Source organism: Mobula hypostoma, chromosome 1, assembly GCF_963921235.1.
Source record: "Mobula hypostoma chromosome 1, sMobHyp1.1, whole genome shotgun sequence".
NCBI lineage: Eukaryota > Metazoa > Chordata > Chondrichthyes > Myliobatiformes > Myliobatidae > Mobula > Mobula hypostoma.
Genome location: NC_086097.1, coordinates 234480343 through 234496980, shown reverse-complemented (window position 1 = coordinate 234496980; position 16638 = coordinate 234480343).

Below are 16638 nucleotides of genomic sequence, written 5' to 3'. Positions count from 1 at the left end.
CCCCAGTTGAATCTGAAGTGCACCATTCACCTCAGGAAATAGCATCATTATCCACATTTGAAAGAATATTCAGCATAGAATTGCAAAGTTGGGATATTTTGGTGGTATTTCAAAGGAATGGCGGCTGAAGAACGAATACTAAGGAGTGCATACTTAAGGGACAATTGATTCACAGAGGCATTCAGGGATATACACACACATTCTTTAATGACAGTGAGATGTTTGATTTCAAATACTAAGAACAAAAGGATTTGCCTCATGGTACATGGAGCAATTTGTCACTATTATCCTCGTGACTGAGTAAGTCCTACCACAAGTAACATCTGAGACAGAAACGCCTGTGGTTGAGGATTAAGAACAGAAAAAAAAACTACACTTATTTTTTGTTATGTAAACACTGAACTCCAAAATGTTGGCAATAATTGGCTCTTTCTGAAGACAATAAATCTCACAACATTATTTGACAGATCAATCAGGAATATCCATGGGTCTTCCTCAGCCAATGAAATTTGCCAGCTGGCAAATGACTTTGAAGATTTTCTATTCAGGGAAGTACATTGTTTGCAGGGACATAGATCACCAGCAAGAAGTCACATTTACTGCAAGACTAAACAATGTAAGTCACCTGCACAGAATTGTACAATTTGTCATCCATTTGTTGTTGATAGAAGAAAAGCTCAGCCAGCAAAATAATTCTCAGTCTTCAAGAAACATTTTCAGTGGAGTTAGAATCCAGTACTGCAAAGATTAGCCCTATTCTTCTAAGAACAATCCTTCCAGAATCCAATGAAAGGAAGCAGCGTGTAATAAACACAAGAGATTTTATAGATGATGGAAATCCAGAGCAACCAAACACAAAGTGCCTGAGGAACTCAGCGGGTCAGGCAGCATCAATAGAAAGGAATGAACTGGTGATGCTTCGGGCTGAGATTCTTCATCAGGAATTAAAAGGAAGAAGAGGAAGAAGAAGAAGAAGTTGGTGAGTGTATGGAGTACAAGCTGGCAAGTGATAGGTGAAACCAGGCGAGAGGGAAGATAGGTGGGTGGAGGAAGGGCCATGAAGTGAGAAAGTAGGAGGTGATAGAACGAAGAGGTAATACATTGAAGAAGAATGAATCTGATAGGAGAGGAGGGTAGGCCATGGGAAAACCAGAAAGAGGAAGGGTACTAGAGGGAGGTGATGGGCAGGCGATGACAACAGAAGGTGTAAGAAGCGAGCCAGAATAGGGAATAGAAAAGGAGAGAAAAGGGATGGAACAGAAATTACCGAAAGTTAGAGATCTATGTTGGTGACGTCAGGTTGGATGCTACCCAAAAGGAATATGAGGTGTTACTCCTTCAACCTGACATGGTCTCATCTTGGCTATAGAGGAGGCCATAGCCTGACCTGTGTGAATGGGAATGAGAAGTAGAATTAAAGTGGGTAACCACAGGGACTTCCTGCCTTTTGTGGTTGATGGAGGGAAGGTACTTGATGAAGGTACCCCAATCTACGCTGAGTCTCATCGATGCAGAGAAGGCCACAACAGGAGCACCAGATGTGAGTCATCAGACATGCAGATTAAGAGTCACTCCACCTGGAAGGATTGTTTGGGTCACTGAATAGTTGCGAGGGAGGATGTGTAGGTATGGGCTATAGCATTTGTCCCACTTACAGGAGTAAGTATCTGCAGGGAGATCAGTGGGCAAATATGAATGAACAAGAGTTCAAAGTACATATACGTCATCATATACAACTCTGAGCCTCATGTAGAGTTGTGTAGAAAGTGATCCCTGCAGAAAGCGGAGACTGCGGCCGGGGGTGGGGGGGCGGTTGGCAGTGAGGGTTTAGGGTTGGAATAGGAAAAGGTGTTTGTGGTGTAATCCTGCTGAAGATGGTACTGTGAAAGATGTGCTGGATGCAGAGACTCTTGCAGTGGTAGATGAGGAATTCAGTCAACATTTCATATATTGCAGCAAGGTAGTGTAGTGGTTAGTGTTAAACTTCACAGTGCCAGCTATCAGAAGGTCAGACAACACACATAAAAGTTGCTGGTGAGCGCAGCAGGCCAGGCAGCATCTCTAGGAAGAGGTACAGTCGACATTTCGGGCCGAGACCCTTCGTCAGGACTAACTTAAAGAAGAGCTAATAAGGGATCATTTCGCTGAACACCTAGGCTCTGTCCGCCAGAGAAAGCAGGATCTCCCAGTGGCCACACATTTTAATTCCACGTTCCAGTCCCATTGTGATATGTCTATCCACGACCTCCTCTGCTGTAAAGATGAAGGTTGGAGGAACAACACCTTATATTCCGTCTGAGTAGCTTCCAACCTGATGGCATGAACATTGACTTCTCAAATTTCCGCTAATGTCCCACCTCCCCCTTGTAACCCATCCATTATTTATTTATTTATATACACACATTCTTTTTCTCTCTCTCTCCTTTTTCTCCCTCTGTCCCTCTCACTATACCCCTTGCCCATCCTCTGGGTTTTTCCCCCTCCCCCTTTCTTTCTCCCTGGGCCTCCTGTCCCATGATCTTCTCCTATCCCTTTTGCCAATCACCTGTCCAGCTCTTGGCTCCATCTCTCCCCCTCCTGTCTTCTCCTATCATTTTGGATCTCCCCTTACCCCTCCCACTTTCAAATCTCTTACTAGCTCTTCTTTCAGTTAGACCTGATGAAGGGTCTTGGCCCGAAACGTCGACTGTACCTCTTCCTAGAGATGCTGCCTGGCCTGCTGCGTTCACCAGCAACTTTGATGCGTGTTGCTTGAAATTCCAGCATCTGCAGATTTCCTCGTGTTTGCGATCAGAAGCTCAGAGTTCAATTCCCGCTACTGTCTGTACAGTAAGTGCATGTAATGGCACTTATGTGCTGGATCCAGGACAGATCCTATAAATGATAACACTGAGGAATTTAAAGTTCCTGACCCTCTCCACCTCTGATCCACTGACAAGGACTCTCTCATGGACCTTCAGTTTCCTCCTCCTGAAGTCAATGATCATCTCCTTGGTCTGCTGATCAGTGAGTGTTGAACAATAAAGAAACATTTCAGCAACACACACAAATTGCTGGAGGAACTCATCACATCAGGCAGCATCTATGGAAGGGAATCAACAGTCGGTCTTTTGAGCCAAGGAACTTCATCAGGACACTATTTTCTCCTCTTCTCCCTGCCAATCATCCGTCTCTATTGTCCCTAGTCCATCCCGTTCTCCTCTGGTCCACTCTCTTCTCCTATTAGATTCCTTCCTCTTCAGCCCTTTACCCCTTCCACCTATCATCTCCGAGCTTCCTACTTCATTCCCCTGCCCAGCCACCTATCACCTCCAAGCTTCCTACTTTGTTCCCCTGCCCAGCCACCTATCACCTCCAAGCTTCCTACTTCATTCCCCTGCACAGCTATCTATCACCTCCAAGCTTCCTACTTTGTTCCCCTGCCCAGCCATCTATCACCTCCAAGCTTCCTACTTCATTCCCCTGCACAGCTACCTATCACCTCCAAGCTTCCTACTTTGTTCCCCTGCCCAGCCATCTATCACCTCCAAGCTTCCTACTTCATTCCCCTGCCCTGCCACCTACCTACCTACCCCCCAATTGGTTTGGCCTATTACCTGCCAGCTTGTACTCTGTGTCCCCACCTTCTTATTTTGGTTTCTTCCCCCATCCTTCTCGGTCCTGATGATGGACCTCAGCCTGAAACCTCAACCGTTTATTCCTCTACATAGATGATGTCTGTCCTGGTGAGTCCCGCCTGCATTTTGTGTGTGATTCTACCTCAGTGATGGCTACATTTCTAACAATTAATTCTCTAGACTTAAAAGTGAACTTGACAAAACTCTAAACAAACTCTAAACATCTCTAATCTAGAAATTGTTATAAAAAGATAATGATTAAAGGAGATGTTATTGTATTCATAATACAGAAGCAAGATGTCTGCTCAAAGGATGGCTGAGTGATTTATATTAGTCTCACATGACAAGTATATAGGCTAGTTCATTGTATGCCTCTCGTTAAAAACTTCTGATTCCCATTAACTGAACTTGGAAGTTTACAACAAGGCAAAACCTAGAAGTTTATATAGGATGTGATAGATTAAAACTGTCCAAGGCCATGGGGCTACTTTGCCAAGCTCAGCTTTCTAAACACAGCAGCTGACACTTCTAGAGATCAGAGAGTTTGTTTTTGAGTAAGATAAACTTCCAACCAATATTTTTTGTTCAGCAACTTGTCATAAATGGAAACCAGTCCTCAATTCTTAAAGCAAATTGCAAGCATTAATCGGTCTGAAGTTAAAAGAATAGCTTTACAAGCAAGCAGCACTGTCTGTGGCGTGCAGGACGCTAGACTGTGGAGATGCTATATAAGACAATGAGTTATGTTAATGGACTTGTATCAAACCAGACAATACTGGCTGAAGAAGCTTGTTCAAGGAATCTAGCAGGACATTGATACTATCACATAGCACATCAAATAGCTGATCTAATAATAGTTGGAAGTTTGAAAATGGTCCAGAAACATCAAGAAGAATGACAGAAAGACAGGATGAGTGAGAATCCATTCCTTTGCCTTTGATATCTGCAATGGACAATTCACTCGTCTGCACTCACTGTTGTGTTTTAATAGCTTATAGGAATTGTACATGTGTTTTGTAATCCTTCGTGTTTTGGAAATTACTTCTAATTTATAAAATAGAAATCAGCTAATATTTGTAAATGTGGTTTAAGAATTTTATTAAAATTAAAATGTGTGTCAATAAAATAAGTGAACTGTGTTCGAGCTACTTCATTATCTGGAAATAACTCCTCCTTAGCAGGGTGGGGAGACCCACCACTCAAACATGGGTACTGACAGCTAAATTTGCCATGGAGGATAAACAGGGAAGTGAACTAGTCTTTGAAGATTAGGTAGCTACAGTATAACCTCCCCTTCGTGAGGGTACCTGTAGCTGTTTACATCAAACAGGGCTTCAGATTTTTGTTTGAGTTTAGAACCCCTGGGTCAGCAAACACAATACCATCACTGTATCTAGTTATATCCCAATAGGATTTCCAGCATCTGCAGATTCTCTCTCTTCTGTGACTATCACAATAGATATTTCAGGGCAATTTAAGTAATTGTCGTTACGAAATGGAAATGCTTATGAGCAGAAAATATCTCACAGTAGTGTAATACCATCAGCAGAGGAAAATACTGTGGTGAGGTATAATGTTGGGGGAACAGATTACAGCATCTAAATTAGCCCTCACGGTGTCTAACGTTGGATGAGGACCCACCTTATTGCAGTCGAACTTAATTTACATTTTCATTTCCTCCAACCATCTGTGTATTCCAAAATTTTGAGGAAGCAGACTTGAAGGCCAATCAAGGGAGACCAGAAGGACATTGGCATCTGTTGTAAGGAAGCCTAGAACAGATAAACATATTTTAGTGTAAGCAATTATTTAGCAGCCCTTTAATGTGAAGTTTATCAGAATCCAGATAAATTGGTGATCATAAGGGATCATTTGCAGAGTTTTTCAGCTATTTGCTCATTCAAGTTCCTTTAATCTGCTTTGATTAGTGGGGGCATCTGCCAATTTTAAAATCCAAGACCCAGAATCTCAGAACATATGCAAATACATATTAAATATATTCATAAATCCAAATGGAATAATTCACTTCTAACTTTTATCTATTTTCTATTGAATATAATCAACCAAAAGTCAGGACCTATAAATGAATTCTCAACTAAATTATATTTGTTTTCTCTAAAGCTCTTTCCATACTCATGCCACCTGTGTATGTGAAAGAGTTCCCCTCAAATTCCCCTTAATTACTTCACCTTTCACCCTTAACCTATGACCTCTAGTTCTTTGAATATTTTCAAGGCAAAGATAGATTCTTAATAAGAAACAGAAGTAGGCAAAGCAACACACAAAAAACACTGGAGGAACTCAGCATCCATGGAGATGAATTAACAGTCGACATTTTGGACTGAGACTCTTCATCAGAATTGGAAAGGAAGGGGGAAGACAGGTAAATGGTTGAAAAAAATTACTTGCACAAAATGTGGAACAATTTTTTCATTGTGTCTATAAAAATAAAAATATATTGAATAATACACAGGTGTTTTAGCTCCAGAGATATGAGGAACAAACTTATTTGATAATGAGCATTAAACAGGTATGAACTTGGGTGGGAAACGGAATGAAGGGACTCAGGATAGAATGGATGGTAGAAGCCAAAGATAGTGTACAGTCAGACAGACAGGAACGGCAGGAAGATGATAGGACATAACCGCAGCCAGCGTGGTGAGTATCAGTTCATTAGGGATGCAGAATCAAAAAGGGTAGCAAATGCAGCACTGAAGTGTTACATCTCAATGCACAGAGTATAAGAAATAAGGTGGGTGATTTTGTTGCACTATTACAGATTGTCAGGTATGATGTCGTGGTCATGGCTGAAGGATGGTTTTACTTGGCAGCTGAATGTCCAAGCTTACAAGTTATATCAGAGGGGTAGGGAGGTAGACAGAGAGGGTGATGTGCTCTTCTGGTAAAGAATTGCATCAAATCAGTAGAAAGATGTGACATAGAATTGGAATATCCTGAAACCTTGTGGGTTGAGTTAAGGAACGGCAAGGGTAAAAGGACCCTGATGGGAATTATGGACAGGCCTTCCAACAGTAGATGGGATGTGCACCACAGATTTCAACAGGAAATAAGGCAATGATAGTGATGGGAGATAGAACACAGAACTTAAAACATAGAATAGTACTGCACAGTACAGGCCCTTCAGCCCACAATGTTGTGCCGACCCTCAAACCCTGCCTCCCATATAACCACCCACCTTAAATTCCTCCATATACCTGTCTAGTAGTCTCTTAAATTTCACTAGTGTATCTGCCTCCACCACTGACTCAGGCAGTGCATTCCACAGACCAACCACTCTCTGAGTAAAAAACCTTCCTCTAATATCACCCTTGAACTTCCCACCCCTTACCTTAAAGCCATGTCGTCTTGTATTGAGCAGTGGTGCCCTGGGGAAGAGGCGCTGGCTATCCACTCTATCTATTTCTCTTATTATCTTGTACACCTCTATCATGTCTCCTCTCATCCTCCTTCTCTCCAAAGAGTAAAGCACTAGCTCCCTTAATCTCTGATCACAATGCATACTTTCTAAACCAGGCAGCATCCTGGTAAATCTCCTCTGTACTCTTTCTAATGCTTCCACATCCTTCCTTATAGTGAGGTGACCAGAACTGGACACAGTACTCCAAGTGTGGCCTAACCAGAGTTTTATAGAGCTGCATCATTACACCGCGACTCTTAAACTCTATCCCTTGATTTATGAAAGCTAACACCCCATAAGCTTTCTTAACTACCCTATCCACCTGTGAGGCAACTTCTAGGGATCTGTGGACATGTACCGCCAGATCCCTCTGCTCCTCCACACTACCATGTATCCTGCCATTTACTTTGTACTCTGCCTTGGAGTTTGTCCTTCCAAAGTGTACCACCTCACACTTCTCTGCGTTGAACTCCATCTACCAATTCTCAGCCCACTTCTGCATCCTATCAATATCCCTTTGTAATCTTTGACAATCCTCTACACTATCCACAACACCATCAACCTTTGTGTCGTCTGCAAACTTGCCAACCCAACCCTTCTACCCCCACATCCAGGTTGTTAATAAAAATCACGAAAGGTAGAGGTCCCAGAACCAATCCTTGTGGGACACCACTAGTCACAACCCTCCAATCCAAATGTATTCCCTCCACCACGACCCTTTGCTTTCTGTAAGCAAGTCAATTCTGAATCCACCTGGCCAAACTTCCCTGGATCCCATGCCTTCTGACTTTCTGAATAAGCCTATCATGTGGAACCTTGAAAAATGCCTTACTAAAATCCATGTAGATCATATCCACTGCACTACCCTCATCTATATACTTGGTCACCTCCTCAAAGAACTCTATCAGGCTTGTTAGACGTGACCTGCCCTTCATAAAGCCATGCTGACTGTCCCTGATCAGACCATTATTCTCCAAATGCCCATAGATCCTATCTCTAAGAATCTTTTCCAACAGCTTTCCCACCACAGATGTAAGGCTCACGGGTCTATAATTACCCAGACTATCCCTACTACCTTTTTTGAGCAAGGGGACAACATTCTACACCGTCCAATCCTCCGGTACCATTCCGGTAGACAACGAGGATATAAAGATCCTAGCCAGAGGCTCAGCAATCTCTTCCCGCGCCTTGTGGAGCTGCCTGGGGAATATTCCATCAGGCCCTGGAGACTTACCCGTCTTAATGTAGGCCGGAGAAGAAGATGGCGGCGCGCCTGCTTGTGCACAGCCCCCCGATGAAAATTGATATCGTATCTGTTAAATAGGGGCCGTGGGGAATTCTTGATGGAAATGGACATGAAAGCACAGAGGAACATCTGGAGAAATTTCTGAAACGCCCGTTTGCTGCTGTCGTTACTGTGTGGTCGGAAATCTTTCGGAGGGTAGGCCTCAAAATCCCCGGCCTTGCTTGCTTTTGGCGACCGAGAAGGAGGTCGAATAGTTCGGACAGAGATGGTGCTCAGTACTCAGTGTCGGAGAGCTGATCAGAGCTCGAAGTTTTCGGATGACTCAGAGTCGGATTGTGGTCGGCATGGCAGGGAGAGTTTTTCTTCCTTCTCCCGTCTGCGTGAGATGTGGGACATTTGAGAAACTTTGAACTTTACTGTGCTCACGGACTTCTTCATCAAGTTATGGTATTGTTACACTGTTTGTAACTCTATGTTATAATTATGTGGTTTTAGCAGTTTTTTCAGTCTTGGTTTGTCCTGTGTTTTGTGATATCACACCGGAGGAAATACTGTATCATTTCTTAATGCATGCATTACTAAATGACAATAAAAGAGGACTACGTATCTTCATAACCAATAACTCCAACACCTCCTCTGCCGTAATATCAACATGTTCCAGAACATCAACCTCACTCATGTTGTCCTCCAGTTCCCTCTCATTGGTGAATACCGAAGAGAGGTATTCATTGAGGACCTCGCTCACTTCCACAACCTCCAGGCACATCTTCCTAGCTTTATCTCTAATTGGTCCTACCTTCACTCCTGTCATCCTTTTGTTCTTCACATCGTTGAAGAATGCCTTGGGGTTTTCCTTTACCCTATTCGCCAAGGCTTTCTCAAGTCCCCTTCTTGCTCTTCTCAGCCCCTTCTTAAGCTCCTTTCTTGCCTTTCTTACATTCCTCAATAGACCCATCTGATCCTTGCTTCCTGAACTTCATGTATGATGCCTTCTTCCACCTGACTAGATTTTCCACCTCACTTGTCACCCACAGTTCCTTCACCCTATCATTCTTTATCTTCCTCACTGGGACAAATTTATCCCTAACATCCCACAAGAGATCCCGAAACATCGACCACATGTCCACAGTACATTTCCCTGCAAAAACATCATCCCAATTCACACCCGCAAGTTCTAGCCTTATAGCCTCATAATTTGCCCTACCCCAATTAAGAATTTTCCTGGCCTCTCTGATTCTATCCTTTTCCATCATAATGCTAAAGGCCAGGGAGCAGTGGTCACTGTCCCCCAGATGCTCAACCACTGAAAGATCTGTGAGAGATCTATTCCAACATGCAGGTCGATTGGGAAAATCAGGGTGGAAATGGACCTCAAGAAAGTGGGTTTGTTGAAGGCCTATGAGATGGCTTTTTAGAGCAGTTTGTCATTGAGCTTACTGAGGGATCAGCTATACTGGATTGGGTGTTATGTAATGAACCAGAGGTGATTAGGGAGCTTAAAGTAAATGGATCCTTAGAAGTCTGTGATCACAATATAATTGAGTTCAACTTGAAATTGGATAGGGAGAAGGTAAAGTCTGATGTAGTAGTATTTCAGTGGAGTAATGGAAATTACAATGGTATGAGAGAACAGCTGGCCAAAGTAAATTGGAAGGAGGTACTGGCAGGGATGACTAGTGATAAGTAGTGGTGTCCCACGAGGTTCACTTCTGGGACCTCTACTTTTTGTGATTTTTATTAACGACCTGGATGTGTGGGTAGAAGGGTGGGTTGGCAAGTTTACAGATGACACAAAGGTTGGTGCTGTTGTAGATAGTGTGGAGGATTGTCGGAGATTGCAGAGAGACATTGATAGGACGTAGATGTGGGCTGAGAAGTGGCAGATGGAGTTCAATCCGAAGAAGTGTGAGGTGGTACACTTTGGAAGGACAAACTCCAAGGCAGAGTACACAGTAAATGGTAGTGTGGAGGAGCAGAGGGATCTCGGGGTACATGTCCACAGATCCCTGAAAGTTGCCTCACAGGTGGATAGGGTAGTTAAGAAAGCTTATGGGGTGTTAGCTTTCATTAGTCACGGGATAAAGTTTAAGAGTTGCGATGTAATGATGCAGCTCTATAAAACTCTGGTTAGGCCACACTTGGAGTACTGTGTCCAGTTCTGGTCACCTCACTATAGGAAGGATGTGGAAGCATTGGAAAGGGTACAGAGGAGATTACCAAGGTGCTGCCTGGTTTAGAAAGTATGCATTGTGATCAGAGATTAAGGGAGCTAGGGCTTTACTCTTTGTAGAGAAGGAGAATGAGAGGAGACATGATAGAGGTATACAAGATTTTAAGAGGAATAGATAGAGTGGACAGCCAGTGCCTCTTCCCCAGGGCACCACTGCTCAATACAAGAGGACATGGCTCTAAGGTAAGGGGTGGGAAGTTCAAGGTGGATATTAGAGGAAGGTTTTTTACTCAGAGAGTGGTTGGTGCATGGAATGCATTGCCTGAGTCAGTGGTGGAGGCAGATACACTAGCTAAATTTAAGAGACTACTAGACAGGTATATAGAGGAATTTAAGGTGGGGGGGGGTGTATATGGAAGGCAGGGTTTAAGGTTCGGCACAACATTGTGGGCTGAAGGGCCTGCACTGTGCTGTACTATTCTATGTTCTATCTATGTTCTAATTTGAATTTAAACTTATAGATATACTACCTTGAACTGAAACTGAAGTTAACTATAATACTTTAGAATAGGAATTATATTTGGTTTTCTAACTAACTAGGGATAAATAAAAAGGAAAGTATAGTCTGTAAACGTTTAAATAGGAAAGTACACTAGATCTAATTAGTTAGAGAAATTGGAGTAACAAAGGCCTACTAGCGCCTAGTGTAGTACTATGTAATTTGATTTTCTCAAAGAGTGCAGCAACTAGACACATGCAATAAGACCAGTGCTACACAGGTGATAAGAAAGGCAAATGCAAATTTAGCATTCATTTCAAGAGGTTTAGAATATAAGAACAAGGATATGATGCTGAGGCTTTATAAGGCACTGGTGATGGCCAATCTACGAAGATGTCATCAATGTATCTGAGGAAGCATTTGGGACATAAGGGTGATGAACTCAGCCCTCTCCTCAAAGTCTTCCTTGTAGAAATTAGCAATAGCCAGTAACAAGGGCGATCCCATGGCCACTTCGAATGTTTAGACTATAAGACGTAGGAGCAGAATTAGGCCATTTGATCATGGCTGATCCTTCATATTTATTCCCCTTATATTTATTCATATTAGTTCCCCTTACAGAGGAAGTATGTTGATGTAAGGGTGTGTTCAAAAAATCAATGGTACCCTAATCAAAGCTGTTTCAGACCTGGAGAGTCCCCTAGAGGAAATAAGACGATTACGCACGATGTTCCTGTAAAATGGCTACAGGTGCAGGAAATCAAATGGGCCCTTAAAAGAGCTGATAGAAAACCCAGGAATCTTAACAATGATGAGGAACCTGTCCCTACCGCCTGTCTTCCCTATATTTCATTGGTTTCTGGAAGCATCACCAGGACCCATCAGAAATGCCAGACTAATACCATCTGCAAACCCATAAGGAAGCTGAAATCACAGCTTATGTGGGTCAAAGGTGACCTGGGACTCAGGTAGGTTAGGATTTACAGATTCCCTCTGAATGTGGAGCAGCGTATATCGGTCAGGTGGGATGCACGCTGGAAACCTGCATTGAGAAGCACAGGAAGTGTATCTGTTAGGGTTACCCAGGGAAATCAGCGGTAGCAGAACACTGCGTTCGCAATGGCCATAGGTTTGACCTCGACTGCACAAAACTATTGTGCTGTGCCAGTGGCTTTTGGGACCGCCTGATAAAGGAAGCCATTGAAATAAAACTGGAGGAGAAGAATTTTAACAAAGATGAAGGTCTCTCTCTAAGTAAGAACTGGAATTCAATTATAAACAAGCTGGGAGAGCAGAAACCTGATTGGATGAAAACTAAACAATAAGGATGGATGGACTAAGGGGGTATAAATACCAACAGACTCAACATACCCAGGCGTCATCCCTGAGGAAGATGATAGAGTGTGTCAATAAAATGTCAATCATAATTGATACCTGTAGCCGGTTGGAAGCCTGAGAAGAGTTTATTCATCATATATGCCTGGAAAACACTAGATCCTTTTCTTTTACTTTTACATTCGTTCATATTCTTTATAGGGTGGAGATACATCTCTACCAAAGGAGGTGTAAGGCACTTCTTCCCTTCACTAGCCTGCAGGTCACCCTTGGGCAAGGTGTAGCATCTGCTTAGCCCCCGATCAGGGTCACATGAAACCATAGGACAAGATGGTGCATGGTCGTACGAACAGCTGGTGCATATCACAACTCCTGTTTATGCGACCACTGATGCCAGGCAGACAATCTCTGATTACAGCTGGGGTCAAACACTGATCACAAGAAGGCAATGACGAACCACTTCTGTTGAAAAATTTGCCGAGAATAATCGTGGTCATGGAAAGATCATAATCACGCACATTATATGACACAGAATATAAAGACCGAGCGACACTCTTTATGTTCGTGAAAAAAATGCATAGAAACATAGAAAAACATAGAAAACCTACAGTACAATACAGACCCTTCGGCCCACAAAGTTGTGCTGAACATGTCCCTACCTTAGAAATTGCTAGACTGCCCCATAGTACCTCTATTTTTCTAAGCTCCATGTACCTATCCAAAAGTCTCTTAAAAGACCCTATTCGCCTCCACGACCGTTGCATTCAATAAGATAAGTTCATCCTTGCAAGACTTTTCTCTAATTGTCTAATTCATGCTGGATTGGAGATGCACAGGCAGTAATGGCTGTCTGGTGTTTCATCAAGCTCTTCGTGTGTGAGGAAGGGTATTGGAAAGCTTGCAGGTGGTTTGATAAAAGAGGGTGTCCGAACTAATATGTCAACTTCACAGCAAAGCAAAGTGAAATGGGAAACTGAGTTGATTTGTATCCTCTGAACTAGTGAGACCAAAAAGAATTGTAGTGCCCTGCAGGTACCACAACAGAAATGAGCTAACAAGACATAGGCCTCAGGTCATACTTATCATAATATACTGTACTCAGAAACACAATGGGAGATGCATGCACCAATTGAACTGAATAAGAACCTTTGCCCGGCTCTCTCTTCATTTCTCCTTTTGTTCTTTACAGGGTAAAATTAGTTGCTGGGGATCCTGCAGATCTCTCTATTCACCAGATATATGAAAATAGCATGTGGTGCTCTTTTGATCACCGGACAAATAGTATCAGTTCCCTCACTTTTGGAAGCTGTTCTCAGGAATTGAGAATTCTGTCATTTTTACATGTGAGAGTAACTTGGAAGTGTGGGAAAAAAGGTCAAATCCAAAAACAGGAAATGGCAATAAATGGAAAAAAAGCTTAAGTATGAAGTGAAAAGTAATAAGAATTTTGTTTTTAATTTGAAAAGAGCTATAGAAAGGCCATCAACTGATTTGAAGGACAGGTCAGCATGCACATGAACAATGAGGTGTTGACAAGAGCTCAAAGGAAATTCAATATGAAGAAATAAAATGCTTACATAAATAGGCAGAACACAGCCTTCACATAACTGCACTATTGTCAAGTAGCAGTAATAAAATAATGACCAAAGAAAATGGCATCTTGTGTCTGTCACCTGAAACGCTGTAATGAATTATACCTTTGCAACATTTCCTTTCAACATACGAGATTGTTATGATTCTAGTTTATACTTACAAGTTATGAAAGTTAATTGGGCCTCTACATGTACTTTATCTCAGTGACTTTACAAATATTATATCTTTTCATGTTTCTTTCATGGTAATTAATCAATTACAGCCTGGATACAGAATTTTTAAACTGAAGTTGACATTGTTTAATGGCATACATTTACCGATAGTCTTCTGCAGGTTTTGGCTTGTGATTCTCCTATTAGATAAATTGACAGCTGGATAAATGTTCTCATAAAGATGAGCTCAAAGGCAGTAGATGTAAGGTGCAGAGCAATTTAGTTTTGGTTTAAGTTTAAAAGGTAGACAGAATCAGAGGTAAAAAAGCACTACACCATCCTGATTTATTGCATTGCGCTCAGTCTTTTAGATTCTCTGCTATGAGTAAAAAATTACGCTGCTGATAGAACTCAAGGTTAAAGCAGCATTTATAGAGGAGATGGACAGTTGATGTTTTGGGTTGAGACATTTCCTCTGAGGTTAGGTGGAGGGTCTTGATCTGAATCATCAAGCTGTCCACTTCCCTCCAGAGATGTCTGATTTCCTGACATCCTCCAGTAGCTCGGGTTCTTCAGTGCTCCACATTCCAGCATCTGTAGTCTCTAATGGCCCCACTCTCTGGTATTAAGCTCTCTGAAGGCATCAGCTCAGGTTGCATACTGCACATTGCCGTGTTTGGTACTCAGGTACAACCCTGTCCTCCTGCTTGTTGTGCGCTGCTGGCGATTGCGCCTGTTACCCAATAAAACACTTTTCGGCGCTGGAGAGAGCCGTGCAAACAAGGGAAGGAGCTGCTTCCCACAGAAAATGGAGAGAGAGCCCATCATATCCAGGCAGTCTGTCAGTGCATGAAATAGGTGCTGCCAACCTCCAGCAATGGACTTCACTCACTGCACCACTCAGGGTTGTATCCCTGAGCCCAACATCTCAGCTCAGAGAGGCTTCACCACTCAGCCAGTGTGTCCAGCATTAGCCCTCAGTGTCAGCTTCTGTTCACTCTATATTGAGACAAGTGATATTTAGCTCATTATATCTTTGCTGCAGGAGAAAGGCAGGGGCATACAACACAGTTTAAAACATGGAACATAGATGTTAGCACGTGGCCAATTGGTTAGGGCGTCGGTCTAGTGATCTGAAGGTCATTAGTTTGAACCTCAGCTGAGGCAGCATGTTGTGTCCTTGAGGAAGGTACTTAAGCACATATTGCTCTGCGACGACACCGGTGCCAAGCTGTATCGGCTCCAGTGCCCTTCCCTTGGACAACATCGGTGGTGTGGAGAGGGGAGACTTGCCAGTCTTTCATACAACCTTGCCCAGGCCTGCGCCCTGGAAACCTTCCAAGGCACAAATCCATGGTCTCATGAGACTAACGGATGCCTATTATTATGATTATTATTAGAAGAGCACAGTACAGAACAGACCCTTTGGCTCACAATGTTGTGCAGACCTTTCAACCCACTTCATAATAAATCTTCCTTCCTAACATACTGTGGATCTTACATTTTCTGTCATCCATGTGCCTATCAAAGAGTCTCTTAAATGTCCCTGAAGTATCAGTCACCACCCCAGCAGCGAGCTCCATGAACCTATCACTCTCTAAAATCCCTACCTCTGACATCTCCTGTAAGCTTCAAAAGGATGTCCACAGGTATTAGCCATTGATACCCCACACAAAAAAACACAGACTGACTGCACTCTATCTATTGTCCTTTTAATCTTATACACCTCTGTGAAGTTTTTATTAGCGTGTCACACCAGACAGTCAGCTATTCTTGTCTGTCCCGTGGTGTCAGGTCTGGTCTCCTTTCGGATTAACTGGGTCACGATATGAACGTTCCTGGCTCGACCCTTTGTTTTTATGAGGCCGGGTAGCTAGCTCGACGCTCAACCTGGCACAGATGGAAAGCGTGCTTGGAAGTAGCCCAACTTGGATTCGAACTCGGGATCCTTCTCTCCGGAGTCATTGCACTACCAGCCGGTCCCTCTGTGAAGTCTCTACCACCCTCCTTTGCTCCAAAGAGAAAAGCTTGCTCAATCCTTCCTTATAAGATATTTGATATTTTTATTATATTTTTATTTTTTCCTCAGCTCAAGCTGGTAAGAGCTGAGGTATGGGCATAGCAAGGCATGCTTATTTCTCAATTGCAAGGGACTTTCAGGCTATTCTGGTGGTGTTCAGTATTGTGACTTTCTAGAGATTTGCATAAATATTGCAGTGTAGGCCTAGTTGTTTATTGCTATTGTGTGGTGACGTTGGAATGATAGTTGTAGATATTACTCTTGGGGCAATGTATACCCTGTTCATGTTCCATAGTCTTTCAATTTCCTCTTTTAATGCAGCATAGTTCAGGAGTTTTTCACTTATTAATATTTGTAGGTTATGCTATATCTATTAAATAAGTTGTTCTCGCTGTTTATCCTATAATATTACCTCTGGATGGTTATATGAATTGCCCTATCTGTAATAATGGATCAGTCGTAATATAATTTGTGGGACTCTGATTCTAAACCTGGATCAGGTTTGCATTTATAGCAAGGTATGATTTATTTTTTGAGTTTGCATTTTAAAGCCAGATTTTGGTGAATGATTGTGTCTGTGTAAGTAAT